This window comes from Oryctolagus cuniculus, chromosome 6 (genome assembly GCF_964237555.1).
Source record: "Oryctolagus cuniculus chromosome 6, mOryCun1.1, whole genome shotgun sequence".
Taxonomy (NCBI): Eukaryota; Metazoa; Chordata; class Mammalia; order Lagomorpha; family Leporidae; genus Oryctolagus; species Oryctolagus cuniculus.
This window is the reverse complement of record NC_091437.1, coordinates 71,438,462-71,451,499: the sequence shown is the minus strand read 5'-3', so window position 1 is coordinate 71,451,499 and position 13,038 is coordinate 71,438,462. Positions and strand designations below refer to the sequence as shown.

Genomic DNA, 13,038 nt, shown 5'->3' with positions numbered 1-13,038 from the left:
GTGTGTCCCTCACAGAACAATGTATTCTTACAGAGGTACAAAGAGTGCTTTTGAAGCCAAAGTCTAATTTACATTTCTGCATGACTCTGAGAGCACCACTCCTTGTGAATTCTTTCCTCCTCCCCAGGCTGAAACTGTTTCCAATTTGCTTATTGCTTTATCTTTTTTCCTTTTCTTTCATCCAGTAGACACTTTTTTTTACTGAATCTTCCTACCCAATTAGTCTTTGCAAACTAATCCACCATCTGCTCAGTCCCGGCTTTTTTCATTGTGTTTGGTTAGAAGTCTACTTCTCAAAGGCTAAGGCCCCAGCATATTCACTTGAGGGGCTAAGGAAGATCGGCTGCCTCCAGTCTTCGGAGTGATCCCTGGTCAGGTATGGGAACTGGTTAGAATTCCCAGCTCTCTGGGCGTGGCTCAGACCTGCAGAATCCCAAACCCTTCTGGTGATTTGGTTGTCTCTTGAGCATGTCAGTATGCAACAGGTAAATGTCACCACTTTGCCCTCATCCCCAACGGATGCAGTAGTAACAGTCTTTTCTCCAGTTTATCAGCAACTGCGACTTAACTACTGATTATTGCATTCGCAGCCACCTTCTGGCTTCATTTTTTTTTTAATTTTTAAGTTTTATTTTTTGACAGGCAGAGTGGACAGTGAGAGAGAGAGAGAAAGGTCTTCCTTTGCCGTTGGTTCACCCTCCAACGGCCGCCGCGGCCGGCGCACCGCGCTGATCCGATGGCAAGAGCCAGGTGCTTATCCTGGTCTCTCATGGGGTGCAGGGCCCAAGTACTTGTGACATCCTCCACTGCACTCCCTGGCCACAGCAGAGAGCTGGCCTGGAAGAGGGGCAACCGGGACAGAATCCGGCGCCCCGACCAGGACTAGACCCTGGTGTGCCGGCGCCGCAAGGCGGAGGATTAGCCTAGTGAGCCGCGGCGCCGGCCCTTGGCTTCATTTATGTAAAGTCAGTTCCTGTCTGACAACGGATAAAAAAATTTAATAAACAGCAACCCTGCAACACCGCACACCGCTAGACCTTTCCTGCCCCAAAGCGCTCAGAACCCAGCTCAGGTCGCGCAGGCGCGCTTGGGCGCGGAGAATCATCCAATCGCGACGCGCGGTGCGGCGCGTCACGGTGGAAACGGAGGCGCGCGCCTTCTGGAAACCGTTAAGCGACCGAGAGGCGGCGGCACCCGTGCAGATGTCCCGTGGTTTCCGCGTTTGTGGACCTAACGTTTGCTTTGTGGCTTGAGCCAAGGCCAAGGCTCCTTCCGCGCCATAGGGTACGCAGCTCTGTCCTGCTGTGCCCGTTTTCGGCGGGCAGTCGCGCGTGGCCTGCGCGGGACTGAGAGAGTGGGAGTTGTGGGTGCTGTGGCTGGCGGGACCCCCGGCCGTTGGTGGAGCCCGGGAGAGGCAGCTACCGTTGGGTCCACCCTGGGTCGGGCTCCTGCCCGGGCACGCGCGAGCCCTTTCCGGGCAGAGTGGGCTCCTGAGAGTCGAGTCTGTGAGGAGTTTGTGAGACAGATCCCTACTCGCTGGTGGTGGCTGCTTTTGAGTTGTGTCTTTTTACCTCTGTCGTCTCAGGAGCTGAGAGCGGCAGGTTTTCACTGGCGCTGCCCGTTTTTCCCAGATGTGTCTGTTGCCACACTTTCCATTGCACCCAAGCTTTCTCTAGATCGTTCTCTACCGGCTACAGCGGGAGAGGTACTTGGAGCCAGTGGCTCCTGGTCCCTGTGCCAGAGCCTCTCGCAGTGTGTGGGTGCTGTTGGGTGAATGAGGCTTAAATGGTGCCGCCTCCAAGTGAAGACATCGTTTTTATTGTTAACTGTACTTGTCTTGGTGTGTGTCCTTTGTCTTCTTAAAAGTCCCTTCTAAGCTCTTTGCTTACATGTTTGGCTCATACAAAAAGATCTAAAACGCTGTCATAGTGCTTCCCTCCTGACAGCTGTTTTACTCAAACTGCTCCCCCCCCCCCCGCCCACACTTACTGATTTAGTTTCCTTGTCTGTGCCAATCTTCCTTCTCCAATACCATTGATTATCAGAGCATGCTGTCAGTTTTTAAACTGATCTTAGGGACTAAATGAAACCGATTTTCAACAGAGCTGTTGATTTGATAACACATCCAGATTTCAGAAACACTAAAATGTGGGGGAAAAATCAAGAAACTAAGTGAAGTTGCCTCATCCACTATGTGTTATTTACCTGGTCCCTGGAGCATCTTACATATTTGCCCCCTGAGCATGTCTGATGTTGTTGTTCTGTCTGTCTCAGCACTGCTTGGTCACTTCTGTTTACTGTCTCCCTGCCATGCTCTGATTTTGTCTTTTGTGTTTTTTTCTCATAAGTTTACCTTGGGGAATCTTACACCTTGACATTAACTGTAACTGTTTTAAAAATGCCTTTCAGAGCTTTATTTGACCTTTCCCTGGAGCTCAGTTAAATTCGATGTATCATGAAATCATTCTCTCACCCTGAGTCCACCATACCCTAAATGCTCCCTCCACTCCAACTTAGAATTCTTAGTATTTTTGACTTAACATTCACATTTTCAGGTTTTAATACTCTCAGTTTTTCTTTTCACTAGTTGTATTGTTTTGTAATGGACCTCCTAAAAACTGAAGCACTCAGAGCAAATGTTTATTATCTCATCCAGTTTCTGAGTGTCCGATACCCGAGGATGGCTCAACTCCATAGTTTAGAAAAAGGCCTCCTGGAAGGTTGCCATCAAATAAAAGGTCATTGGACATGGAGGATGCACTTTTAAGCCCACTGGTGTGGCTGTTGCCACACCAAATGTTGCCATTTCCAAAGTGCAGTTCACAACTGGTAACTGGTTTTGCCAAGAGCAAGAGCAGGAACAATCTGAAGCAGAGGTCCTGGTGTCTTTAATAACCTAACTTGAGAAGTGACAATCCATCTCTTTTTTCCCTTTATCATACAGACCAATCTTGGACAACATGGGAGTGACCATAGAGAGTATGAAAAACACATGGTAGGCATAATAGGGACATTTGGGAAGCTGGCTACCATGAAAGTTTTTTTTTTTTTGACAGGCAGAGTTAGTGAGAGAGAGAGACAGAGAAAGGTCTTCCTTCCATTGGTTCACCCCCAAAATGGCCACCATGGCTGGTGTGCTGTGCTGATCAGAAGCCAGAAGCCAGATGCTTCCTCTTAGTCTCCCATGCCAGTGCAGGGCCCAAGCACTTGGACCATCCTCAACCGCCTTCCCGCGCCACAGCAGAGAGCTGGACTGGAAGAGGAATGACTGTGACAGAAGCGGTGCCCCAATTGGGACTAGAACCCGGAGTACTGGTGCTGCAGGCAGAGGATTAGCCTAGTGAGCCGCGGTGCCGGCTACAATAAAAGTTTTGACCCAGGAATTTCTTTTCTATTTCTGTTATCCTAGGTCATACCCTAAGTACTTCATGCTTGGAATATTTATGTATGGTATCAGCTACGATGCTGACATTTCATCTGCAGAGATGATGTTGTTATAGACACCACTCTCATATTGTTATTCCTTGTGCTTTTTCAATATGCAGTACTTTATTTCAGACTTACCTGTGTTTGTTCTTTGTCTCTTAGGGAAAATGTGAAAACTTGAGCTGTGAGGCCCAGGTAGTAAAGGAGAGAGTGAGTGAGAGCCTGTGTGTGTTTGTGTGTTGGTGTGAAGAGGGCTAAGAAATGAGCTAGTGTTCACCTGTAGTGACCAAGGATATATAAGAGAAAATATCAAGGGCAGTGCTGTCTTTCACCTCCTTCCTTTTCTTTACAGTAGCTCTTGGGCTGGTAATTAGTTATTCGAAGGGTAGCAGTTGTAGTGCATGGAGACCTTAAGTATTTGGCCATGGAGTACAGAATGGCAGAGCAGACATGGTTACAAACGAGCTAGTGATGCTCACATAGTGTGTGGGGTGATGTCCCAGTGGATTGCCAGATACTTAGAGCTCAACCACAAGCTCACCAGTGGTCATGTGTGTGGTAAATGCTCATCATAGTTATTTATAGGTAGTTTTATTTAAGTGAGATAATGGAGAATCACCTGGAATCTTCATTTCTGAAATTAGACATGGGGAAAATCCTGCCGTACTGATTATTGGCTTTCTATAATTTCTGAATAGTAGTTTGCAAAATAGGAATGATACCTGCCTTGAAGAGTTGGTGTGAAAATTAAATAAGAATGTAAGGGTTGAGACATTAAGCATGGAAGTACTTGATAAATGTTAGCTATAATGGAATTAATAAAATACCATGATAATGAAATTTGTATTAAGAAAGTTACTGAACATCCTCCCATACTTTGCCTCTAGATTTCTCTCAAATTGCCTCTGTCAGCCTGTGAACAGGAACTTAAAGAGGATTTAGTTTTGTGGCTGTTAAGTGATGGCAGGAGATTCTCCTGGCAGCAGTACCAGATAGCCAAAGTTTGAGGCCTAAGCAATTACACTGTGTGATTTATTGGTGGCTATACTCACAATTAGACTACTTAGTGTTAACTTCTTGGTCCAGGAATTGTCTTATACTTGAAATGGAAGGGAAACCAAGTGCACTTTCTTGTTGATGACTTTCTGTATGCCAAGTACATCACATAGAGTGCCTCATTTAAGGAAATGCGTTTTTCTTTCTCATCCAAAAATTATATGCTCACAGATAGATAAAACAGGGGGAAAAAGTTCCCCCTGAAAACCAGAAATTCTTGCCCTACTCTGCCTTATCTTTTATATAATTGTAGGCTCACATAGAATCCTGAATACTCATTTAAAGATTTCACCTTTCTTTTATCCAGTTTCCTTCAGTGGCAACACTTTGAAAATCTATAACATAACATATTGATAAATACAAGCTATCTTTCTCAAATTTCCCCAGGTGTTTGTAATTCTGACATAGTCTGATTTGACTACTGTAACAAACTATCAGTGGCTCATTAAAAACAGGAATTTTGGGCCACCACCGTGGCTCAATAGGCTAATCCTCTGCCTTGCGGTGCCAGCACACCGGGTTCTAGTCCTGGTTGGGGCGCCGGATTCTGTCCCGGTTGCCCCTCTTCCAGGCCAGCTCTCTGTTATGGCCCGGGAGTGCAGTGGAGGATGGCCCAAGTGCTTGGGCCCTGCACCCAATGGGAGACCAGGAGAAGCACCTGGCTCCTGCCTTCAGATCAGCGTGGTGCGCCGGCCGCGGCGGTCATTGGAGGGTGAATCAATGGCAAAGGAAGACCTTTCTCTCTGTTTCTCTCTCTCTCTGTCCACTCTGCCTGAAAAAAAAAAAACACAGAAATTTGTTTTTCACAGTTCTGGAGGCTGGGTAGTGCTAATCAAAGCAGTGACAGATTCTGACCCTGGTGAGCGACCCTTCTTAGCTGATAGACAGCTGTCTTCTCCTTGTATCCTGACATGGTGGAAGATGTGGAGGAGCTCTGCAGGGTCTCTTTAGTAGGGCACTCACTCATCCTGATCTATGTAAATCACCTACCAAGGGCCCCACCTCCTAATACCCTAGAGGTTAGGAGTTCAGCATATGGATTTTAGGCAGATGCAAACATTTGGACTACAGCAGTTGTACATGATTTATGAAATGTGCACTTGTGTATCCACTACCATAATCAAAGTACTTAACTTCTATCAATGTGAGGATCCCTTTCATAATCACATCCCTTGCTTCCAGTAATTTCCTCCTCTCATCCCTGAAGTCATCATTGTAAGCATTTTGTCATTTCAAAAATGCTACCTAAAAGAATCATCTAAAATGTAACCTTTTAGGATGTTTTTTGCTACCTAGCACAAATCCATGGAGATTTAGCAAATTTGGCATACTGCTAGTTTCTTCATTTTCATTGCTGTTTATTGTTTTTATAGAATGAATATAGCACATTTTGGCCTAACAGGTTACTATTGCAGGACATCTGGGCTGTTTCTGGATTATTTCTGTTATAAATACAGGTGCTACGAACATTTGAACAAAGGTTTTTGTGTGATCATTAGTTTACATTTCTCTGAGATAAATGTCCAAGGGTGTCCATGCTAGGTCATATATTTGATTTGGTAAGAAACTGACAGACTTCTCAAGAATGGCTGTAAAATTTTACAGTCCCATTGGTATTGTGATTCCATTTCACAGACAGTGTACAATCTAGTGGTTTTTAGTATATTTACAGAATTGTGCAAACGTTTCTAGGCATGGAATGTTTCCATTAGCTCAGAAAATGTTAGCTATTCGCTATTAGATGTCACTCCCCATTCTTTCTTTCCCCATCTCCTGGCAACTCCAACTCAAATACTTTCTATGTGTATGAATTTGCCTATTAAGGACATTTCCTATGAACATAATCATTTATATGGTCTTTTTGTAAATGACTTCTTGGTGTAATATTTTAAAGGTGTATCTGTGATTTAATACCTTTCATGCTTCATTCTTTATGGCTGAATAATTTTCCATTCTATGGATATACCACATTTTAAAACTGTATGTATCAGTTAGTAGACATTTGGATAATTTCCACTTTAAGGCTGTTAGCAATCATGCTATTTTAGTATTTGTATATACATTTTTGAGTAGATCTAATTTTTTTCTTTCTCTAGACATGGAATTACTACATTATATAATAACTGGCTAAAAATTTTGAGGAAGGGGCTGGTGCTGTGGCGTAGCAGTTTAACGCCAAAGCCTGAAGCGCCAGCATCCCATATGGGTGCTGGTTTGAGACCCGGCTGCTCCACTTCTGATCCAGCTCTCTGCTATGGCCTGGGAAAGCAGTGGAAGATGGCCCAAGTCCTTGGGCCCCTGCACCCACATGGGAGACCCAAGAAGTTCCTGGCTCCTGACTTTAGATTGGTGCAGCTCTGGCCATTGCAGCCAACTGGGGAGTGAACCAGCAGATGGAAGACCAATCTCTTTCTTTCTCTCTCTCTCCCTCTCTCCCTCCTCCTCCCTCCCTCCCTCCCTCTCCCTCTCTGCCTCTCCTCTCTCTGTGTAACTGTGACTTACAAATAAATAAATGAGTATTTTAAACAATTTTGTGGAAGTAGTTTTACCATTTCATAGTCTCATCCATGAGAAATGAGGATTTAATGTCTCTATATCCTTGCTTAAATGCATTATTGTCTGTGTTTTGAGTTTAGCCTTCTTAATGAATGTTAACTTTTATTGTCACTGTAGTTTTTATTTGTTGTTCTCTAATGACTCATAGGGTTGAGTATCTTTTCCTGTGCCTTTTGGCCCTTTGTGTTCCTTCTTGAAGAAATGTCTGTTCAATTTATCACCTGTTTTAGTTATGTCTTTTTATTATTGAGTTGTATGTATTCCTTACACTTCTTGCTAGTTTATAAAATCTTTTTATTGAATTGTAAGAGTTCCTGTAAGGTCTGTTTACAGTTTTCCCATCAGATACATGATTTGCAAATATTTTGTCCAATTTTTTGAGTTGTCATACTATTTTCTTGATAGTATCATTTAAAGCACAAAAGTTGTTAAAAATTTTGATGAAGGTCAGTTTAGTTTTTCTTTTGTTGTATTTGTTTTGGTGTCATATCCAAGGAATCATTGCCTAAACCAGTGTCAAAAAAACTTCTACCTATGTTTTCTTACAATAATTTTCATTTAGCTGAGAGGTTGAGAGAGAGAGAGAGCTCTCTTCCATTTACTGTTCTATTTCCCCAATCCTCTCAACAGCCAGTGCTGGTCCAGATAGAAGCTAGGAGCCAAGAACTATCTGGATCTCCTAAGTGAGTAGCAGGGACGTAAGACTTGAGTCATCATCTGCTTCTTCCCTGGATGCATTAGCAGGATATTTGATTAGAAGTAGAGGAGCTGAGACTTAGACTGGCATTCCCATATGGGATGTGGTTGTCCTAAGCCGAGGCTGAACCCGCTATGCCACAACATTCACTCCATTAGTGCTTTTTAAAATGTTTATTATAATCACCATTGGAGACATCTGAGCTACAGCTTTTCTTTGTGGAAGTTTTTAATCTCTTTGTTGTATATTCTTTTGTATGTGATTCCGGTTGGTCCAGCACCATTTGGTGTAGAGACTCTGATAGTGAATAGTCATAGCATGCTTTGCACCAAAGAGTAGGCCATAGATATCTGGATTTAACTCTGGACTGTGAATTCTATTTCAATGAATAGGTCTTTTGTTATACCAGTACTATATTGCTTTGATTATTTCATAGTCAGCTTTACAGTAAATTTTCAAACTGGAATGTGAGTTCTCCAGCTTTGTCTTTACTTTTCAAGATTGATTTCAGCATTCAAGACTCTTTCAATTTATGAATTTTAGGATAATATTTTACATTTGTGCACAAGTAGTTGTTGAGATTTTGTTAGGCATTACACTGAGTCCATAGAGGGCTTTGTGTATTATTGCCACCTTAATAATATGGAGTCTTCTCATCTGTTAACACAAGCTATTCTTCCATTTTTAAAAATTCCTGTCAACAGTGTTTTATGGTATTCCATGTAGAAATCTTGTAGCTACTTGGATACATTTATTCTTATGTATATTATATTTTTGGTGCTACAATAAGAGGATTTTCTTTCAAAAATTTGCTTGTTGGAATGTTTATTGCTGATGTATAGAAATACAGCTCATTTTTCTGTATTTCTCTTTTATCCTGCAACTTTTCTTAATGTGTTAGCTCTAGTAGTGTTGTGTGGGTTTATTTTCATTCTATATATAAGATCATGTCATCTGTAAATATAGATCATTTTGCTTCTTCCTTTCAAATTTGGATGCCTTTATTTCTTTTTTCTTGCCTAGTTGCCTAGAACTTCCAGTGCAGTGTTTAACTGAAGTGGCCAAAGTGGTTATCCTTGTCTTGTTCCTGATCTTAAGGGAATCCCTTTCAGAAAAGCAATGTGTTACGTAAAGAAATTGCCTTGTATTTAGTTGTTAAATTTTTTTATCATGAAAACATATTGGAAATTTAAAAACATTTTCTGCATCAATAGATTACCTGTTTGTTTTCTTATTTTCAATAAATGTGGTGTATTACAGTCATTGATTTTGAGGAATTGCACCCTTTAACGCATGCCTAGTATGGATCCCACTTAGTGGTGATTTATAATCCTTGTAATCTTGTGCTAGATTCAGTTCCTTAGTGTTTTGGTGAGGATTTTTACTATTTTAATAAAGGATATTAGTTTATAACTTTCTTGGGATATGTTTAGGTAGCTTAGTATCTGGGTATGCTGACCTCAGAAGAGTTAGTTGTGTTACTCTCTTGTATTTTTAGAGGAGTCTGAGAGTGATTGGTGTTCATTCGTTCAATGTTTGATGAAATTAATTACTGAATTCATTTAGTCCTGCACTTTTCTTTGTTGGGAGGTTTCAGTTATTGATTCAGTCACTTTACTGGTTGATGTGTCCAGATTTTTAAAATTCTTCTTGAGTCAGTTCTGGTGATTTCCGTGTTTCAGGAGTTTGTTTTATCTAAGTTCCCTTATTTTTGTTGTTTAATTATTGGTGTTCTCTTTTTTTTTTTATCTTTTATTTAATGAATATAAATTTCCAAAGTACGACTCATGTGTTACAATGGCTTCCCCCCCATACCGTCCCTCCCACCCACAACCCTCCCCTTTCCCACTCCCTCTCCCCTTCCATTCACATCAAGATTCATTTTCGATTATCTTAATATACAGAAGATCAGCTTAGTATACCTTAAGTAAGTATTTCAACAGTTTGCTCCCACACAGAAACATAAAGTGAAAAATAATAGATGATTTTTTTTAAATGATGATGAAATCAGATCAGACCTATTGTCATGTTTAATCCCAGTGAGAGTCAAGTTGGGAATTGATAATTTCTTTCTTTCTTTTTTTTTTTTTTTTTTACAGAAGATCAGTTTAGTATACATTAAGTAAAGATTTCAGTCGTTTGCACCCCCATAGAAACACAAAGTGAAATATACTGTTTGAGTACTCGTTATAGCATTAAGCCTCAGTGTACAGCACGTTAAGGACAGAGATCCTACATGAGGAGTAAGTGCACAGTGACTCCTGTTGTTGACTTTACAAATTGACACTCCTGTTTATGGCATCAGTAATCTCCCTATGCACCAGTTATGAGTTTCCAAGGCTATGGAAGCCCCTTGAGTTCTCCGACTCTTATCATGTTTAGACACGGTCATAGTCAAAGTGGAGGTTCTCTCCTCCCTTCAGAGAAAGGCACCTCCCTCTTTGAAGACCTGTTCTTTCCACTGGGATCTCACTCACAGAGATCTTTTTGCCAGAGTGTCTTGGCTTTCCATGCCTGAAATACTCTCATGGGCTTTTCAGCCAGATCCGAATGCCTTTAGGGCTGATTCTGAGGCCAGAGTGCTATTTAGGACATCCGCCATTCTATGAGTCTGCTGAGTATCTCACTTCCCATGTTGGATCACTCTCCCCTTTATTTATTCTATCGGTTGGTGTTAGCAGATACTAGACTTGTTTATGTGCTCCCTTTGACTCTTAGTCCTTTCATTATGATCAATTGTGAACTGAAATTGATCACTTGGAGTAGTGAGATGGCATTGGCACATGCCACCTTGATGGGATTGAATTGGAATCCCCTGGTATGTTTCCAACTCTACCAATTGGGGCAAGTCAGCCCGAGCATGCCCCAAATTATACATCTCTTCCCTCTCTTATTCCCACTCTTATGTTTAACAGGGATCACATTTCAGTTAATTTTCAACACTTAAGAATAACTGTGTGATAATTACAGAATTAAACCAGTCATATTAAGTAGAACAGACAAAAAAAAATACTATGAGGGATAATGTATTAAGTTGTCCATTAGCAGTCAGGGCTATGCTGATCAAGTCACCATTTCTCATAGTGTCCATTTCACTTCAGGAGGTTTCCTTTTTGGTGTTCAGTCAGTTGTCACCGATCAGGGAGAACATATGGTATTTGTCCCTTTGGGACTGGCTTACTTCACTCAGCATGATGTGTTCCAGATTCCTCCATTTTGTTGCAAATGACTGGATTTCGTTGTTTCTTACTGCGGTATAGTACTCTAAAGAATACATATCCCATAATTTCTTTATCCAGTCTACCGTTGATGGGCATTTAGGTTGGTTCCAGGTCTTGGCTATTGTGAATTGTGCTGCAATAAACATTAGGGTGCAGACCGCTTTTTTGTTTATCAATTTAAACTCCTTTGGGTAAATTCCAAGGAGTGGGATGGCTGGGTCGAACGGTAGGGTTATATTCAGGTTTCTGAGGAATCTCCAGACTGATTTCCATAGTGGCTTGACCAGTTTGCATTCCCACCAACAGTGGGTTAGTGTCCCTTTTTCCCCACATCCTCGCCAGCATCTGTTGTTGGTAGATTTCTGTATGTGAGCCATTCTAACCGGGGTGAGGTGAAACCTCATTGTGGTTTTGATTTGCATTTCCCTGATTGCTAGTGACCTTGAACATTTTTTCATGTGCCTGTTGGCCATTTGGATTTCCTCTTTTGAAAAATGTCTATTGAGGTCCTTGGCCCATCTCTTAAGTGGGTTGTTGGTTTTGTTTTTGTGGAGTTTCTTGATCTCTTTGTAGATTCTGGTTATTAACCCTTTATCTGTTGCATAGTTTGCAAATATTTTTTCCCATTCTGTCGGTTGTCTCTTCACTCTCCTGACTGTTTCTTTTGCAGTACAGAAACTTCTCAATTTGATGCAATCCCAATAGTTGATTTTGGCTTTGACTGTCTGTGCCTCCCGGGTCTTTTCCAGAAATTCTTTGCCTGTGCCAATATCTTGAAGGGTTTCTCCAATGTTCTCTAATAACTTAATGGTGTCAGGACGTAGATTTAGGTCTTTAATCCACGTTGAGTGGATTTTTGTGTAAGGTGTAAGGTAGGGGTCTTGCTTCATGCTTCTGCACGTGGAAATCCAGTTTTCCCAGCACCATTTATTGAATAGACTGTCCTTGCTCCAGGAATTAGTTTTAGATCCTTGATCAAATATAAGTTGGCTGTAGATGTTTGGGTTGATTTCTGGTGTTTCAATTCTGTTCCATTGGTCTATCCATCTGTTTCTGTACCAGTACCATGCTGTTTTGATTACAACTGCCCTGTAGTATGTCCTGAAGTCTGGTATTGTGATGCCTCCGGCTTTGTTTTTGTTGTACAAGATTGCTTTAGCTATTTGAGGTCTCTTGTGCCTCCATATGAATTTCAGCATCATTTTTTCTAGATCTGCGAAGAATGTCTTTGGTATCCTGATTGGGATTGCATTGAATCTATAAATTGCTTTTGGGAGAATGGACATTTTGATGATGTTGATTCTTCCAATCCATGAGCATGGAAGATTTTTCCATTTTTTGGTATCCTCTTCTATTTCTTTCTTTAAGGTTTTGTAGTTTTCATCGTAGAGATCTTTAACGTCCTCGGTTAAGTTTATTCCAAGGTATCTGATTGTTTTTGTAGCTATTGTGAATGGGATTGATCTTAGCAGCTCTTTCTCAGTCATGGCATTGCTTGTGTATACAAAGGCTGTTGATTTTTGTGCATTGATTTTATATCCTGCCACTTTGCCAAACTCCTCTATGAGTTCCAATAGTCTCTTAGTAGAGTTCTTTGGATCCTCTAAGTACAGAATCATATCATCTGCAAAGAGGGATAGTTTGACTTCTTCCTTCTTGATTTGTATTCCTTTGATTTCTTTTTCTTGTCTGATGGCTCTGGCTAAAACTTCCAGAACTATGTTAAATAGCAGTGGTGAGAGTGGGCATCCCTGCCTGGTGCCAGATCTCAGTTTAAATGCTTCCAACTTTTCCCCATTCAATAGGATGCTGGCTGTGGGTTTTTTATAAATTTCTTTGATTATATTGAGGAATGTTCCTTCTATACCCAATTTGCTTAGAGTTTTCATCATGAAAGGGTGTTGAATTTTATCAAATGCTTTCTCTGCATCAATTGAGATAATCATATGGTTTTTCTTCTGCAGTCTGTTAATGTGGTGAATCACATTGATTGATTTGCGTATGTTGAACCATCCCTGCATACCAGGGATGAATCCCACTTGGTCTGGGTGGATGATTTTCCTGATGTGTTGTTGTATTCTA

At 41.3% G+C, this 13,038-nt stretch overlaps 1 long non-coding RNA gene across 46 annotated transcripts in view; it reads left to right on the top strand.

Moving 5' to 3' along the window:
• The first annotated feature begins 1,132 nt into the window (after positions 1-1,132).
• LOC138850245 (uncharacterized) overlaps positions 1,133-13,038 on the top strand; it is a 514,649-nt gene continuing 502,743 nt past the window's right edge. For 41 of the 46 annotated variants that reach the window (XR_011389934.1, XR_011389944.1, XR_011389950.1 and 38 more), the window contains exon 1: positions 1,134-1,284. This is a non-coding gene — a long non-coding RNA (uncharacterized lncRNA). Of the gene's footprint in view, positions 1,285-1,422; positions 1,706-1,824; positions 1,841-13,038 lie in introns of those variants that run through there. The other 5 variants (XR_011389940.1, XR_011389952.1, XR_011389953.1 and 2 more) reach the window with 5 other exon arrangements.